Source organism: Passer domesticus, chromosome 7, assembly GCF_036417665.1.
Source record: "Passer domesticus isolate bPasDom1 chromosome 7, bPasDom1.hap1, whole genome shotgun sequence".
Lineage (NCBI taxonomy): Eukaryota > Metazoa > Chordata > Aves > Passeriformes > Passeridae > Passer > Passer domesticus.
This window is the reverse complement of record NC_087480.1, coordinates 39,679,282-39,695,741: the sequence shown is the minus strand read 5'-3', so window position 1 is coordinate 39,695,741 and position 16,460 is coordinate 39,679,282. Positions and strand designations below refer to the sequence as shown.

The 16,460-nt window shown below is 37.9% G+C and overlaps 1 protein-coding gene across 1 annotated transcript in view; it reads right to left on the bottom strand.

Moving 5' to 3' along the window:
• The window catches only part of LOC135304940 (beta-1,3-galactosyltransferase 2-like), a 577,146-nt gene that overhangs the window by 505,910 nt on the left and 54,776 nt on the right, over window positions 1–16,460 (bottom strand). The window contains 1 exon segment of the mRNA XM_064427917.1: window positions 15,353–15,437. The gene's annotated coding sequence lies outside the window, so the exon portion shown is untranslated.

The window sequence follows — 16,460 nt, the reverse complement described above, 5'->3', positions numbered from 1 at the left end:
GCAGAAAACTCAATGCACATTGTCACCACAGGACATGAAAATACCTTAGAAAATGACACCACTGCTTATGAAATCTGACACAAAAATTTTGGTGTTCCAGATACCTTAAGATCTGGAGAAGTTGATTCTGCCTGTGTCATTTGACTCCTTATGTTACCTTGATGGGCCTCGTGGTCTTTGTAACTACTAAACGTAGAGTGAGAAAATCCAAGTGATGTCTTGGATGATGTCTGTCAGATTTTGATGCTTCCATGTTTCCTCCTCTGTTGTTACAGGCAGCACAGCATCTGAGGTACTGCACTGGAGCATACAGCAAACAGAAATCTTTTGTTCTTCCAAGGGAAAATTGGTTTCAGGGGTATTTAATAACAATATCCTCCATGTCCCCAATTTTCTGCAGCCCTCCTTCTTCCTGAGCCACAGAAGAATTTGTTCCCTGTCTCTACTCCACATTTAACCCAGGCACTGATGACACTCAAGGGGAGTATTTGCTTTTCCCAGAATTGTGCTGTTGGGGCAGAGATGACCAATATTGCCAAAGTTACTGCAGCATGTGGTTGGAAAATTAGCTGGTGGAGAGATTTTTACTGCAGTGCCTTTTGGCATAGTAGCAGTTTATTTGTCATATTCATGACTAACTAAACACTTGTAAAAGATGCTTCATTTTGGCTTAATCATCCCATCTTTTATATATTTAATAAATATACAATGTAACAAGCAGTTCCACGAGCACTGGAACAAATGGAGAAAGGTTTTTCAGAGCATAAGACTAACTTTATGATTCATAAGGAGACTGTAACTAAGGAAAGCCTTGTGAAGAAACCTCTCATTAACCAACATGGGATTCTGACACAAGACAAAAATTAACAGATTTACTAAATGTTATGGGGAGTGGGTTTAATAGTGCAGAATCAATAGAAGGAATAAAATTTAAATTTTAAAATAGCAACATAAACTAAGGTCTATCCAAGATTTGGGCATTCTTCAATTTTTGTTTAATGTGAATTCTGTGGCGCATAACATACATTGAATTTTAACATCATATGTTCCTTTAAAGAGATTGTTTGCCAGGGTATTTCACAAAATTTATGACAATTTATTATTACTAATCCATTGTGAAATACAGTTTAAAGTTAACAGTAAGTTCAAAATTAGTTTACAGAATGACGATTAAGATATTTCCTTAGGAAATATCCAAGTTAAATATTTTTCTTTTTTAAAAAATCCAATATTCATTGTTTATTTGGTTTCAAATACATTCATAATTTTAACTGCTATTTGTAATTACCTTAGAATAAAAAAATCAATGTTTTGGGCAGGAGACTATTCAGGTATTTTGGTATTATTTTTGAGGGATCTAGTTATTGATCATGCCCAGAGGATGGTGCATGCCCCTATTAGAGTGATGTTGCTGTACTGTGTCTAACAATGGATGGATGAAAAGCCAATGCTCCTGAATAACTGCAGAGGACCCTGGGCAGGAAAGTTCCTTAGTTACAAAGTCACAGATAAAGTTCAATGCAAGTGAGTGAAGATCATACAGCCAGGAGAAAAACTATCCCAACATTATTATGGAATTACAGTCTTTCAAATGATAGTCACATAGGAATGGGATTCTCATATTACAACAAATATCTCTGTGAAAACATCAGCTCAGTGCCCAGTAATGGTTAGAAAGGAAACTTAAAGTTAGAAATTACTGAAAAGTAATGGAGACCAGAACAGGCAGTGCTGTTATGGCAGTGCATAAATCAGAGCCTGCTTTCTCTCAAAAAGCACACTGGAAATGGAAAAGGTACAGGGAAAGTTGCATGAATCAGATGCATGGGACTGCTTCTGTAAAAGGAGCAGCAGAGCAGATTGGTATTCCTCTGTTTGAAAAAGAGACAACTGAAGGCTGAATGGAGTCCTGTAGTCTTATGACTGGAAAGGAGACAGTGAATAGACTAACTGGGCACTGCTGCTTCCAATAAAAAGGAGGAAGGAAGAGAGAGGGGCAGAAATCAAATAAATTTCCAGAGATAGGATCAGATCAAACATTTTTGCACAGTGTAAAATGGTGAGATGTTTCTTCATATAGCATGTATTTAAGCTATGTAGTAATTAAGTTACAAATTTCTTTCCAAAGAAGTCAGCAGAAGCTAAAATACAACATGGGTTGAAAAACAATGGACAAAATGACAAAATAAATTCCATGAGTCCCACTAAGACCAAGATCTCTGCTTTAGCACATATCTAACACAGTTTAATTTTAGCTTTCAGAAATCACTCAAAAGTAGAAGAATATTCAGACACACTGCAGTGTGCTTGCTCAGGCCTCCAGTCTGCCCTGTGCTCCTGAAGAGGTTGGTCACCAGCACCACAACCACAAGGTGCTGGAGCAGACTGACCTTGCTGTGACTCTCTTCTTGTTTCTAGACAGAAACTCTTCCAAGAGCCAGAGATGACTCAGCTAAGAGCTAGCTGGCTCTGTTTTTCTCACACCCCAGATTTCTGACAATTCTCTTAATATTTTAGAGTAAATTAGCTGAATATAAAAGTGTTCAGTAGAACAGCTTGTTTTATCATTGTTGTGTACATATAAGGGAGAGCAAAATGGACAGAAAGAGAGACACAAGCTGTGGACATTTTTGATAGAATAAAGGGGTCTGTGATCCCTTCACCAAGAAAAACTGCAGGTCAGATCATCAGAGGGTGAATTGGAACAGTCCCATTGCAATCAATGGAACTGCACTATTTAGCCTAGCAGAGGATTTAACCTAAGTTTTTTTAGAAATGAATGGCCCTTAGATTTGCAAAGAGAGGTTGCTGACACACAGAGCTCTGCAAATTTTTACAATTTGTTCAGCTGGTTATACATTTCACTGTAAGTCAGATCTCAGATCCACCTCCTCTCTCACCCATTAATTCTGCTCTAAACCTGACCTTCTTTGTTCTTTGACCCTGTTTTGCCACAGTTCATAGTAATCCTTTTATTTCTGCAGCTCCATCTATCTTACCATTCTGCTTCCTTTCTTACCTGGGTCCTGTGTACTATAAAATATCCACTGAATTTTCATGTGCTGCATAGTGTGCCAAATTGCCTCATGAAGGACACTCCATAAAATGCTGTTCTGAAAACACTGTCAAATATACTACACAGTTTCTATAAAACTAATTTTGTGCTTCAATATGTGAACATCAATTCTTACAAACAAGATTATTCTAATTAAAATTCCAGGTCAAGTAAAAAAAAAAATCAAACACAAAAGAAAACACCAACAACAAGAACAACAAAACAAGGGATGGTGCTGTAACAGTGGGAATAATACAACACTGGTGTTGGTACTGTACAGCTGGGAATAATCAAGTGAACATTGCATTCATGGCTTTGGAAACACGTAGTTCACAGCAGAAGGCACTAAAGCAGTTTTCAGACAGTGTCAGTTTACAGCTTAAGCTCTCCTTATTTCAAATTTTCTTTATGTGTCAGCATGTTTTCTACATCTATTTATCACATTTTGTTTTGAGGAAAGGTGGCAGTTGGAAAGTTCTGTTGATTTGAAATATTTACTTTGCATCTTTCCTAACACAGAAAATACCACTACAGACAAACTAAGATTTTCCACCTGCTACATGAAGTTCTATAAGGTGAATAAAGCAAACCTAATTGGTGTCAAATCCACCTTAATGATCCTTGTTCAAATTACACCTTTTATAAAGTACTTAAAATTAGCTTTAAAAGTTAATTTATATTTGGTATGTAGGTATGTAAAAAAAATGCTTGAGTAGCGGTCTTAATGGGATTAACAAATATGTAAAAAGTTCTGTAACTGTGTTTTATAAGCTCCTTTTCATTCAAATGCACGCTCCAGCACAGGTTGTGCTACATGTCAGCTGACAATTTGTTGCATTTCCAGATACCATCCAGGCACTCAATATCGTGGACAAATTGGCAGTTGTCACTTCTTCCAAAGTCTGGTTGGAAAGGGCAATCATGTTCACAAAAAATCCAGTCATATGGCAGCCACCTGGCACTATTATCCTTTTTGTACCTACTAGAAATGCTTCCATTAGCAAAAACCCCCCAACACTGGTCTCTCAGAGGCAGGCTGTAACTGGCTGGTGAGGAAGAGCAGCAAACCAGGGAAGAAAATCAAGCAGTTCTCACTCAGTGGCTAACCGTGTAGCCCTTGCATGTCAGAATCATTCTAAAGAATAGCAAAGGTGCAGATGTAAACTCAGACTTCTGTGGCTGCCTGCCCTTGTGAGTCTTTAGAAGATCACATTAGTGAACACTTTGTGTGGTTTAGCAGACTGCAAAACTACTTGTGCAAACTGCAGCAATGTGGCAGCTGGGCCAACTCCCAGGTAGCTGTGTTAATGACCCCTGGTGTGATTACCGTATGTTATCATTCCCCCTGAAATTAAATCATAGTTTTACAAGAGTTGCTGCAGATTGACAGTCTTCAGCAGTTGCTAAATGCAATAGATGCTTGGAACAAGGAATAACAGAATTAAATTTACATCTCAGAAAGAGCTGTATTTTATAAACCCTTGATTACTACAGCTGAACAAAGTTCAACAAAGAATAATAGCAGATTTCAGTTAACTGTAAACACAACTATGTTGATTCCATAGGATTTTGTTTACCTTTTACTATGTTATCCTGGGTTCACAGAGGGAAAAAAAAAATATACAGTAGCATAGGGATTTTAGTGTTGCTATCTTGTTACAAAGGTTTCATACCTTCTCGGTGATTTCACACGAGCAGCTCCTCACAGCACTGACTCCTTCTTCACAGCACTGACTCCTTCTTCACAGCATAGCCAACAAACTCCATCTCCCCTCAACCAGCCAACCTGCTCTTTTATAATACCCCTCTTAATTGAATACAGCTGTGGCCTATTAAGGGCAGGCTTGTTCTTAATGCTTGATAATTGGCACAGCTGTAACTCCTTAGGGGCCAGATTACCTTCACCACTGTCTCTATTCTCCTACCTTTTATCTAACCACAATTCCCCCTTTTCTTTTAATTACAAGTTTTCCATTCTTTTAAAGTCTTATAGAATGATTTCCAAGTGGCAGCCAAATCTGCAGCTGCCTTGCCCCTTTTTGACACTATATTTTAGTTAGATTTTCCTGTGTTAACCTGGCAGAGATTTGTTTCTGTATCAGGCCTCCCTGACAGAGGAGGGGCTGGAAGGGCAGGAAAACCTCCCAAAATCTATCCCACTTGGGCTGGATTGCAAATTTAGCTCAAGACATGTGTTGTGATTTTAGCAAATCCTGTGTGAAGCATCAATTTTATTACAAAATTGGATCATGAGATAAAATGGGATTTAGCTTTGAGTTTTCTTAATCAACTGATGAAAATACCTGGAGCCAGGTAAATTTTAAATCCATTTCCACCAGCAATAAGAAGCTTCATGCTTATTCAGACAGTGCCCCAGAGATCTGTCTCACACCTGTATTGTTTCATGCAAGTTGTCAAGAAGAAAAAGGAAAAACAAATCTTTTACTTGAGAGTTTAACCCCTGGGTCAGATTATAGGAGAGAAGGAGAAAAAAAATTGACTTCAAGAGGTTTAAACAGTACAATAAATCTGTTCTGACAGATATTTGACAGCCATGTTTTTACTGCCCTCTTTCTGTTTGAGTAGATGGAAAGGAAAACAATGCTTATTGAAGGTCATTTTGGAACAAATAAGCAATCAAAACAATCAGGAAATTGATATGATTTTGTTGGAGCAGCTGAGAGCCTGTGTGAGTTTAATAGAATAGGAATGTAGACCACTCTTTACCTTTAAAACCTGGCAGACTGGTTACCTACACTTATTACAAACCAAGACACTAAAATACATATTTTCAAGAAATTCTTTCTCTACTAATTAATATTAATACACTCCTGGAAATACAGTGCCTGGAAGCACTTCTGGGATGCCTTGTCTATGTCAGGCAATTACCAACAGAAGTACATTTTAAGACAAAGTCTTTCTTATTGAGTATCATTCATGAACATTCCAAGAGGATGGAAACAGCAATGGCATTCAGAGCAGAAGTTGTGCATCCCATTAAACAAACATAAACAGGATGTCCCTGTCTGTTGGTCCCTATCTGTTGAAGACTATGGAGCTGTAAGGATTTACATCAGCTGATGTGAATCCAGATCCTGATCCAGACCCCTAACAGTTTATTGTTATTTTAGGTTTTGCTAGCTGCCTAATTTTAGGTGGGGGAAAAACAAAACTCTGCCCCAAAAAAATTAAATATTAAATCGTTACAGGAGAGAGAAAATTTGAAAGTCATGGTGAATTCCTTCTTTGAGTACTTCAGGTAACACTCTGGTCCTACAGTGTCTGTTATAACGATTAAACAGCCAGGAAGAAATTTCATTTTGAAAATTACTTGTATTAATAGATGCAAGAAGAACTAAAAGGAGGAAGAATAATCCTGCTGGGCCAAAGCAACAGTTCAGAAAACATCAAAAACCATCTCTTTACAGTTACAAGAAAAATGCCCAGAAGACAAAGCAATGGAAGAACTATATTTGATACATAGGTTCTTTCCAACTTCCAACAATTTTCATCTCAAGAACTTCCTGATTTGAATATTGTAGAAGACCTGGGCTGTCCAGCTCCTCTACAAGCTGTACAAGTTTCCCAATGTATCCATAGAAAGAAGAAAAGATGGTAAATGGTCTAGGACTTTACAGCTAGCCAGCTTTAAAGAACAGACAGATTTTTTTTAAAAAGGTGATCCTAACAGTGCTGCAACACTCACTTTTTCTTTGTAACAGCAGGAAATAAGAAAAAGGTATCTAAGATACTGTACATGAAGTGATTTAAAAGTTTTACAAGAGTCCAGGAAAATTAGATGTCCAGATTTCTCTGGATTTCAGAGAGATTTAGGACACTGACCTGCTGTGAATGTTTTTAGTGGTATTTCTGACACTTGTGATAGCTCTTCAGGACTAGAACATGCACATCAGACTCTGCTGATGATTTCCCAGTCATTTTGCTGTGCAGTGGAAGTTTCTGCAGACATGCCTAAGCTAAGTGGGTGTGGAGAAGGGGACAACCTATTTTTCTCAGTAGGTTCTTCCTGCTTCAGGTTGGAGCTCGTCAGTGGGATAGCGTAGCCAAACTTTCACTACAGTGACCATTTGAGAATTTTTAAGTAAAAATGCAGTTTCTGATGTTACCAAGCCATCACCTATACACTTATTTAGGTTCCCAGGAGACCACAGATTCTACAGAACAGCACACAGAGAGCAATACAGGCAGAAGTATTCTCTAAAGTGAGAGTCTGTGGTCAGTATTGCTCCTAAACTGTGATCACAGAATTGTTTAAGTTGGAAAAATAGAGTTCCAAGGTCATCGAGTCCAATGACCAATCCAGCCTGCCACATTCTTGACTAAACCACAGTTACATGTCTGCACAATAAGAGCTGGTTTTGTCTCCTTTGAACTAATTTTACCATTTGAACTAATTTTACCAAATTTGAACTAATATTACCATTTCTTTTAATCTTAACACTGCTCCTTTCATATTTATAGCTGAAAATCCACTACAGCGTATCACTTTTGAGTCAGGAAAACTGGAAGAATTAAGAATAGCAAATTATGTTGTAATTTGTATTGCTTGTTTGGAGGAGAAAAAAGAATTCGTTTACATAGAGTTAGAAAATTAATATCTAAAACTTATTCATCAGACTTGGATAAAGAGAAGACATTAATTCACATTTGAAGAATTCTATATTTTGAATCATTTTGTCAATATCACAATGACATGTAGGACACCAATCAGTCATTTAACAACAGAAATAATTCTTGATTTTTCAAAATGATGTTTTCAAACTCACTGCGTATGTTTCCTCAAAGACTCATTAGGGGATTTGTGATGAAGACAATTTCATTTAGCTGTACTCCAAAGGCTGAAAAATTGATGCAAGTGTTCCTTATGCAGTATTTCAAAGAAAGGTGGAACACCTCAAGGGGCTACTCTGGATCAGACTGCAGTTTGTTGTATAACTGTAGCTTGTCAACTTTGTCATCATGTCCAGTACTTAATTTTAAGCTTACACATTTCATTATGAACAGCTTCCTAACCTTGATAACTCTATTCACTTTCTGTTGATGGCTCTCAAGCAGCTTACAGCATAACTAAATCCAGAGTGAATGATTAATATTTTATAACGATATCTACTATCACCTATTTAACATTCATAAAGTTCTGTGAATGCATCTTAAAATGCATATTAACATTTTACAAATGTTGTGCTACTTGTAGCATATATTTATATACATTTTTAATCCTTCTTAAGTCATAGAGCACTGTACCAGTATTACAAAAACTCATGCAGAAAGCTGGTGCATGTTCAAAAGATCACATCACAAAGCCATTTGTCATTTGAACCTCCCATGCATATCACATTTTGGTTGATAACTAAGTCACAGCATAAGGGAATGTAAATTTATACAATGAGACTGACTGGAAGGTCTGATTCTATTTTCTAATATCCTGGCTAACAGATTCCATGGAACTCTGTCAGGCTGGGAAACTGCTGTGAGCCTGTGAAAAACAAGACCTAAATCAAATGATCAGCCATGGATGATTTTCATTGTTCTTTTTCTCCTGTTAAAGAAAGTTTTTGTAAGGTTTGATTTAGTTCAGATTCAAAACTTTGTTTTAAGTCAACCATACAGTTAAATTTGAAATGTCCATACCCTGCATAACTGGGAAAAAAACCTCCCAATTATTACATGATATCCAGAAATTTGGGAAATGAGCAGTCAGCATAGAAAGGCTTAATATTGTTAAGAATAAAAGAGAGTAAAAAACACATTTAAGGGAAGAGTGGAGAAAGTGACAATACCAAAGTATATTTTTACTATATGATCTTGCCTTTTTTTGTCCAAATAATGAGATAGTTTTCACATCTAATATATGCAATTAGGACAAAGATATGAAAAAGTTAATCCTTGAGAAGATTTTTATCAAAAAACTTTTGACCACTATTCACCTCTCAACTCAAAGTCATGGGATCTAAAGTTGCATGAATAATTGATGCTTCAGTTCAGAGCTCTTACTTTCTCTATTTTTCTTGTCCAATGAATAATTCATTATTTTTTGCAAAGTGGAGCACTTTAAATAGGAAAGATTAAGATAAAGCCATTTTCAAATACTCCATATCACTTGATTTGGAAAAACAATATATCTAAGTTCATGTCCCCCATCTGAGTGTGGCAGGCAGCAGAGCTGAAGCCTTGTCAGATGCTCAGAAGGTGTGTGAGTGGGAGGAACATCAGCACCTCTGCTGTACTCCTCCTCACTGTGCCCGAGCCTCTTGGACTAACACCTGTCAAACATTTCATTTTCATTGTTTTCTAGCTCTATTATCTTCTTTCACCATTTTTTTTTTCCTTACAGCTGGGTCAAGATAGCAAAGAGTTTGTACTGCATTCAACTTTTTAATTTTGTAATCTTAAGCAGTAGTTCATAAATAGTGATCTTACACATGTTAATATATCATCTATCCAATTTTTAATATTTCTTATGAGACACTGTCGTCAGAATGACTAAATATTTGCAGTCCTTAGACTTCAAGCATTCATTATTATTTGAAATGTCAATAAATTCATAAGATGCATGAATTTATAGAGCATCTAGAAAGATAAGGCAGAAGATATTGCCTCTTAGATCAGACCCTACATTGACTGAATTATTCTCAAGCTCTTCAAAAATAGTTTGTTTTAATTTTGAGTCTATTTTTAAAATACTTACTTGGATCTTCCATGCCTCAGACCTATATCATCTTTATGTATTTTCCTTTTGATAGTAAAGCTGAAATCCCCAGATAACTTAAACTTGAGCCACTTAGCATAAGTTATAATTATGTGCTCTATTTATACTCAGAGAAATGGTTTGAACGGGGAAAAATTGAAAGATCCATCCCAGATTACTTGGAGGGCACAGTCTGTACATTATTTTTAATGAACAAGCAACACGAGCTTCAATTAAGTATCTATATCAATTTAATGGTGGTTTAAAATACTCATTGCATTCATTAGCTGATAGGCAATCAGCCTCAATTCTATAAAATTGTCAGCATATTCCTTCTTTATGGTGACAGAGAGCATCCTTATTATCAGCAGCTTTTCATTCCAGTCATACTGAGGTTTAAGTGACTGTATTGTCACAATACAACAGCTGATGATGGTTTTTATCACTGCTTTAAACCTTCCTCGATCTTATCTAAATGGGTAGCAAGGGAATCTTTTTCCTTTTCTTTTTTTCCTATTTACGACACAGCAAAGATTTGGAAATCTTCAATTTTTTTATTTTTTTTTTACCAAATGCACAACTAAAATATTCCATCTACTGAAGCAAACTTTTAATTTGGCTCAAAGTTTCAGTCCACAATGAGCACCAATGGCAGGCAGCTCTATCCAGAGAGTCCAGGAAGAGAATTTGAAAAGGAGCGGGCTGTGTGACACCAGGCTTTACTGCTCAGGCGTCCAAAATAATGAACATTGCCCTTGAATTTGCTTATCCAGTTAACACATGCTTTTAATTATTCACCTACGGCAGGTCACCCCAACAGCTCCACTCCTGTCTGCCCTGAGACAAATCACTGCAATGTTGCTGAGGGGTTGAAGCTTGGCATTAATATTCATCTCCTGGATGGCTCTTTAGGAAGATTCCCAGCAGCCAACCTGCACAAGGAACTCCCCTGAGCTCTCGAGTACCATTTTACTGAAAAAAGTTTATACACTTCATTCATACTGTGAAACTCTGAGGGGAGGGAAAATTAGCAGGAAATGTTACAGGTTTCTGAAATGTGACTGCTTGTTAATTGAGGGCTAAATGAAAATCCACTTGATGAAACCCTTTTTATTAAGTTCAACAGACTGATTATAAAATTATAAAATGCCCTTAAAGTCTACACATTCATGCCTTTCCTGATGTGACTCTCTTTCATCCTCCTTTACAGCAGATTCCTGTTAAACACAAGACATCTGTAACTTGAAAGAATGGAGAGCATATGAAGAAAATAAAAAGCATTATTTTTCTCCTTTCCTCTCTCTTCCTTCTTTGAAGGACTCACTGAATAGGAAAGTGAATTTAATTTTCTTTCCTTTATTCCATAGCATTACACAGTGCTTTACCATGATGGTATGTACAGGTATGTTTCTATTAACAGGAAACTCTTCCAAGGCATGAAAAAATGGAGCTACCTTGTTTTAGAGTATCCTTAAGCCCACCTAAATTGCCCGAAACATTGAAGTGCCTCAGAATCTATAATACGTTCATTTTTTTATTATCCTGTGTTCTGGGGTTTCTATTTTCTCCCCTTCACACAGAGGAACTGTTGTAAATTCAAGTTCTTGTAGGATAAAGGAAATCTGGGACAGAACAGACTGCTGTTCTCAAACCTGCTTTATAAGGTTATAGCAGACTCAGTAACTAACAACCATTTATTGTAAAGATTTTGTTATGAAATCAGAGCTTCAGGCTTCTAACTTCATTATGCAGTTTACATATAACTGTCTGTTATTAACTAGCACTTATCAAATACAGATGCTAAACAGGACACCTGACAACCCATAAAAATCCTACACTTCTATTCTCTTTATGTCCCCAAGAAGAAATGTGAGCAATATAAACAATGCTACTCTTTAAAAAAATAAATAAAACAGAAAAAAAAAAATTCCAATTCACCTTACCCAGGCTACAAAAGGTTCAGAGGAGGAAGACACATTCTATGTTTCAAAATTAAGCTAGTGGTGATAAATGTGCATCCAGAGTACACCTATGCACAAGTTGTGTTCTCCGTGTCTCCCTAGTTTTCTTGCTGGGTATTAAAAGGGTATCTGAGTCCTTTTTCTCTACAGAATCTTCTAAGGATCCTACCTATGAGTCTGTCGATTCCATCAATTAACCTGGGAGTCCTCTGTGGGGAAATGCACTCTCTGCACCAATGCCCATTTTCTGCACACACAGTTAATCCCTGCAGGGTCCTTTCTGCCCCCTCTGCGTACTCCATTGCAGGTGGGGCTTTTTCCTTCCACTGGAACATAAATTTTTGGGAAGAGTGATGAACGTGATGAGTCTCACAGTGCTGCTCTGTCAGATTGTACATCTCCAAATTCTCCACATTCATTTATAAAGGATGAAAATCCTGTTACTATAGAAACTGCAGTTTTACATGCCCTGACTGCTCTGTCTTTAAGAGCTTTACCACAATGCTGTTACAAGAGTCTTTTCTATTTCTTTAATATTATAAACCATTAGATCTTCTTCAAGCAGTCACACATACAAACATTTTCAAATATTCCTCTCATAAAAAACCCTGCCTTTTATTCCTGTCTGTTCTGAAAGACCCAAAACAGTAGGGGAGTGAATTGAATCAGTGATTTTAAACTGCTTGATTCAAAATTGTTAGGTCTGAACTTCATAAAAAGTAAGTGGGGAAAACAATGCTACCACAACTTGAAATTTTAATTTATAATGTAAAAAATTATAATTTTTAACATAATACAATGATACCTCATTTAAAATTTTTTAAACTGCCATAAGCAAGACCCACTGAATGAAAAAATAAGACCCAAATCCTTCACAACCTTAAGCTAGAATAATTGCATGTTGTCTTATATGAAGCAAAAACTCCCCATACATCTTAGGAAAAAACTTTACTAGTAAGTTCTTGAAGTCTAAAATGGGTGCCACTTAAAAAATAATTCCCTGAGTGTTAAGATTGTTTAAACTGTTGTATTTTTTCCCCTTTGGTTTATGTATATTATGCAACAGGTACAGTGCAGACTCTGCTCTGTGCCAGGAACTCCATAACCATCATTAGATTTGCAAGGCATGAGCACAGGTGACATTGGCCTGGGAATGCTCCAGGAATCCTCTGGCTCCCTGACCCCACTCTGCAGGAGTATTGACAGATACTGTGCCATGATCTCTGCTGCTCAGCAGTGAGCGAGCAGAGACAGTGCTTCACATGCACAAAGTGATAAAATTACTAAAATCAAAAGAACCACCTCAGAAAAGAACTCCAGGTTCTCAGCCATCTGATTCTCATCTCCTTGCTCTTCCTCAACAATTTCTCTTTTTTTTGCCTTTTCCATCACTAGATTCTCAGTGCCAGCAAGGCCCTATTGCATTTCCTTTTCCAGCATTTTGCAGAAGCCAGGCAGCAGCACAGCACTTCATAATCTGAACACAGAAACTCAATACATGGCAACCTAAAATGAAAAGTGAGACCCTCACTTCCATATCACATTTCTGATTCATTATTAACTTCAGCAGGACTTAAAAGTTCCTGACATTTAAAGGGGACATGCACAGGAAAACATTTTTTCCCATTACTAACCACTGTACTCAAATTCCTCTGACTAATGCCTGCTCTCAGGCACTTGTATCTAACTTGTAAATACAGTCCTCATTTCACTTCAGAACACTTTACCCCCCAATGTGAGGCATGCATTTACTTACATTATTTCTGCTGAGGTTACTGCCTGGCCTGCATTAAAGAAATCCTCATTTCTCACAAATCAATTTAGTGCTAACTTCACCACACTGTTAGTAGGGGGTTTGCCTGTTTGCCTGGAGCACAGAGTGGGGCACCTGGAGTGGTTCCTAAGGTATCCAGAAGTTACTAATTCATAAATCCTACTTTCTCTCTGGAAGGTGGAAGTTGGACATTTTTACCTTTGGCACATGGTTTTCTGTTGCAGCATATGGCACAGCACATGTCACAGTTGAGAAGGCCACAGTACACAGAGTATCATCATACAATTTCAGAAAGCTTCAACACATAGACAGCAACACCACATCAGAAGGCTTCAAGTACCCACCCTTGTCATTCTCCAGCCCAGCCTTTTATCCCCTCATGCTGATGCCCTGCCCCTGTGTGCCTCTGCTCCCTTTGGTGTTGCTCAGTGCCCCTGGGCACTCCATGGCTCATTGCTGTCAGTGCTGCTCACCTGCTGCTCACAGCTGCACCCACTGGGGATGGGGCTGGGCCAGCCCCACTCACAATCACCACACACTCTGTGCCTACAATTTTCCTCTCGTCACAACACAGTGACCCCCAAAACCACAATGTGGCCAGTTGGGTTTACTCAGCAGAGGAATCCTCAGCATGCATCCTGCTAACTTGGGATGAGGCTGCCCAGCCACTGTGTCCCCAGAACAGCTCGACTTGTCCCACTCCAAAGAGCACGACCAGGCACAATTTCTCCTCTCAGCACAGCTGTGTTTGGTATCCCTCAGGGCCTCACTTGAAAAACGCCAAGTTTGTGTCAGGGCTGCTTCCAGGCTGTCTCCTTAGGCTTTGCTCTACTGTCAGTCAAAATCTCTGTGAGTTTGAAATACTCTGTGACTGATAATTTGTATACTATTTCTTCACTCCTGCAATGTTGATCTTTAGGTCCATATATTTGGATACTGTTTCTGGGATTTCTCACATATGAATGCAGAATTCAGACAAAGAGTTTACCACCATTTAAAGTTTCTTATCTTCTTTCATAATTGTAGCTTAGAATAATTATTATTTTGAGGCTCTTGACATATGTCTGAAGTCCCTCCAAAAACATCAAATAAAGGATACCTGTTTAATATTCTAGATGCTGTTCTTATCACCAGGATCTAATCACTGACCAACTGTGACAGATTTTTGATACTGCCAGGTGGTTTTGGATCAGAGACTACTTCTGTGCTGCCTGAAAATTCTTTTCCTACCACAAAGCAATTGATCTAGTTTGCAGGTGTTACCGAAGGTAAAATGAAGACATTTATTTGAAGAAATAGTCTTTATTTGCTCTGGCATATAGTTTAATCCTGTGGTTTTAGGATAATTTAGGACCCCTGTCTTATTTTGTTATGGCCTATAGATATTTATCTCCTTTTCAAACAACCTTATACCTTGCTAAAACTTCAGAAAAGCCCAACAGGGATTCCTCATCTTCTCTCTTGCTGAGATTATTCTGGAGCCATAGTGTGATCAAGTGCATTGTTTGGCACTGTCCAATTGCACAGGAATGGTTTATGCTTGTGTCTATATCAACCCCTGCAAAATCTCAGTGCAAATGCCTTGTAGTTTTTTGGGCCGTCTCCTCAGTTTCACAAAATAAACGAATTTACTGTGAAACAGATCTAGGCCAGATGGCACTGGATTTGCAAACACGGGGTCTAATTTTGAAGTTCTGCTCTAAAGCTGAACAGATGCTATGGCTAACGGGAGTTTTGCCTGCTCGCTTGCACTGCTTAGCAATGACAAGAGATAAATACACAATAGTCCGTAAATTCTACCCATGATATCATCATTGCTGTGGCAACTTTCCTTGGCTAGAAGGCTACCATACCTTATTCCTGAGCCAGCTCTCCCTGCCTCCCAGGCAGGCAGCACAGACACCTCCATTTAGTGCTTCTGGTCTCTCAGAGCAGCTTCTGGGGACAGAAGTGGAACAAAGGTGAGTAGATGAAAGCCCTGGTGCTGTCCCAAGTTCTTCTGCTTAATAATTTCAACAAATGAAAGATGTGGGGAGAAAAAGCACTCCTGAAGGCTCAAAGTCTTGATTGCTAAGTTGTGAGAGATACTGCACTCTAACTTCATTAATTCTACCATGATTTTCCACTGCAATTTTTTAACATAACTAAGAGTTGTTAGAGTTTAGGAGAAGAAAAGAGGCCTTCAGTCAAAAGAAAAAAAAGATCAGATAGTAGCATAGTGGCAGAGATAGGAGCAGAACAATTAACCCAACACACAGTTTGCAGACACTGTACCTCTGTGCAGGATCCAGTGGCACAGAGTGTACATAATTTCCACATATCACCAACCTCCTATAAAGCTCATATACCAATGTTTACTGCAAATAAAATGTTCGCAAAGTCTCAAGTGAAGAAAGAATTTTCTTCCACCAAATTTAGAAACAGGAACATGAAACTTGAGTGAAGAAAGAACAAGGTGAATGAGTCATAAACACCTCCCTTTCTCCTCTGATTTCCTCAGAAAAGTCTTAAATGTTGAAGCTTGTTTTAGGAATAAAATCCTTATTTTCCTTCTCATAATCCTTCCCACACGTCAGTTAAGGACAATTGAGTGCACACAGGACTATCAGCTTGGTAACTTTTCCTTTCAATGTAAGACAAAACTAAATAAGGGGGGAAAAAAAGTTTGTTTAGGTTAATGATCATCTCGAAGATCCTTTCATCCAAGTTCCTACTCAGAGTGTCCAATTAACTGGGGATGAGAAAACCATGTGAGATAAAAGACCCTGCAGCAGTCTTCACTAATTCTTCACAATGAATCCAGACCATATCATTTAAGAAGGTCAGAAATCAAGTTTCTTTTTTTTAGTATCTATGTTGTATTTTTACTTTTTGTTTTCAGACAATCACTTACAAAGTTACTTTTCTAGCAGTAATCATGGAAACCAGGTAGGAATAAAAATATGTGCATGAGTTGTCCGG